At 36.0% G+C, this 2500-nt stretch overlaps 1 protein-coding gene across 1 annotated transcript in view; it reads left to right on the top strand.

Annotated features, from left to right (window-relative positions):
* Positions 1-1448: 1448 nt before the first annotated feature.
* Positions 1449-2500, top strand: part of LOC144978902 (uncharacterized) — a 296697-nt gene continuing 295645 nt past the window's right edge. The window contains exons 1-2 of the mRNA XM_078925502.1: positions 1449-1590; positions 1838-1929. The gene's annotated coding sequence lies outside the window, so the exon portion shown is untranslated. The remainder of the gene's footprint in view (positions 1591-1837; positions 1930-2500) is intronic.

A 2500-nucleotide genomic window follows, 5' to 3' on the forward strand; every position in this document is an offset into this window, starting at 1 on the left:
TTGACCAACAACAACACGTAACAAAAAATAACGAGACATTTTTTTTTTCCGAAAGAGAAGACGCTGTTAACGGCCAGGTACTCATTTTACACCTGAGTACGGTAAGAGAATAATGTGAGTAAAGAGGATATTCCCAGAGAACTCAACTATGCGCCGAGTGAGGCTCGAACCCAGAACCTTCCCATCCGAAAGCGAGTGTCATACCACAAAACTACATAACATTAGGAGAGGGGTTTTTTCGGGGTTTTTTTGTTGTTGCCAAGGTGAGGGTCATTTAAATCGATAGATATGTGAAGAACCAATTTTCTGGCCAATTTGTTAAAAATGCGTGTCTTTCTAAAAGTGCGGCTATGTGGTCTTGTGGTATGACACTCGCTTTCGGATCGGAAGGTCCTGGGTTCGAGCCTAGCTCGGTGCATAGTTGAGTTCTTGGAAAAGACTCTTTACTCACATTTTCTCATCGTACTCGCGTGAAAAATGAGTACCTGGCCGTTAACAGCGTTGTCTCTGTCGGAAAACAATTGTAATATCGCCTACACGTCTTCATGTCTCATTCTAAATGTTAAATGTTGCTGTTGGTCAGGGAACTCCTTGTAAAGTGCTTTGAGCACGTTTAGTGGAAATTCCACTATATAAAAGCTCTAGTTAGAAATAGGCACGGGTGTTAAGCTTTGTTGATGTCAAAGAGTAAATTAAGGAATAACATGGTTTGTATGGATGAATCAGTTCCCTGGATGGATGGCGTGCAACCATATCAACACACTGATAAATTTGATATCAAATAAATGGCCTGACGAAATACATACCCTGGGAATAATTGGTGCAGTGGCGGTAGTGATGATGATGGTGATAATGATAATGATAATGCTCATTTCAACAACAACAATAATAAATATTAGAAGATAATAATAATGATAATAATAATAATAATAATAATAATAATAATAATAATAATAATAATAATAATAATAATAATAATAATAATAATAATAACAAGAACAAGAAGAACAAGAAGAAGAAGACACAACAACAACAACAACAACAACAATAACAACAAGTACAAAAAGAACAAGAAGAAGAAGAAGAAGAAGAAGCAGAAGAAGAAGAGTAATGAGATAAATTAGTGTGTGTGACAGACACCCTACGATCTCAGCAAATCCTAAACCCCACCAGAAGTACTTGAATTGAATCGTGCTAACCAAGAATGAAAATGAAGGTTTCTGTTCGCTGCTATGAAAGAGACGGAGGAATGAAGTGGAGAAATTGTGATTTAGAGAGAGAGAGAGAGAGAGAGAGAGAGAGAGAGAGAGAGAGAGAGAGAGAGAGAGCTGTAGACTCTTCCTTGCCAGTACCGGAATAGAGAGAAATGGGGGAGAGAGTGAGTGAGTGAGAGATAGAGGGAGAGAGAGGGAGAGAGATGCAACATGCGACGAAGACGAACGGCGACTAACGTTGTACGGTGTGAGTAGTGAAGGGGTGCTCGGTGACCTGTCGTCTGCGTGAGAAGTGATAAGATAGATGGATGGATGAAACGATGGAACTATTGGAATAATTTGTTGTGTTTTAATACCCACATTCTATGTATTACCGGTTGGGATTGTACTATTATTATTATTATTATTATTATTGTTATTTATTTATTATTATTGTTATTATTATTACTTTTATTATTAATTATTATTATTATTATTATTATTATTATTATTATTATTATTATTATTATTATTATTATTATTATTATTACTATGATTATTATTATTATTATTACTATTATTATTATTATTACTATTATTATTATTATTATTATTATTATTATTATTATTATTATCATCACAAGAGTGACTATCTGTGATCCATGAGGACTAAGTCAGTGAGTGTTTGTGAGTTGGCTCAGGCTCATCAAGTCCTTCATTCGCTTCGAGTGTTCAGGTTTGGATCTATCCGTACATCTATTTGTCTGTGTGTTTGTTTGTTTGTAATTATTTATTTTCTAATCCTATTTATATTTATTTGAAAATAGTTTATAAAGAAATATAAAGATTAGATTGTAAATTTGATAACCTTATGCATTACTCGTAAAAATGAGCTTTCATGAGCTTTTATATAAAGCAATATCCACTAAACGTGCTCAAAGCGCTTTATAGGGGGTCCCTGGCAAACAGCAACACTCAACATTTAGGACGGGACATGACGCCTTTAGGCGATATTACAATTTTTTTCGGACAGAGACAACGCTGTTAACGACCATGTACTCGTTTCACACATGAGTACGGTGAGAGAATGTGAGTAAAGAGCCTTTTCCAAGGACTCAACTATGCGCCCCGCGAGGCTCGAACCCAGGACCTTCCGATCTGAAAGCGAGTGTTATACCACTAGACCACATAGCCGCATTACTCGTAGGAATCGTTTGGGTTGTAAAGTGTCCGTGATATTAACCTGTTAAATGCCGTGATCTGGACAAAGACATATTTATAGATAGAATGAAGTTGACGTCACTCAG

The sequence above is a fragment of the Berghia stephanieae genome, chromosome 8 (assembly GCF_034508935.2).
Source record: "Berghia stephanieae isolate SIO BIC M18660-M18661 chromosome 8, UCSD_Bste_1.3, whole genome shotgun sequence".
NCBI lineage: Eukaryota > Metazoa > Mollusca > Gastropoda > Nudibranchia > Aeolidiidae > Berghia > Berghia stephanieae.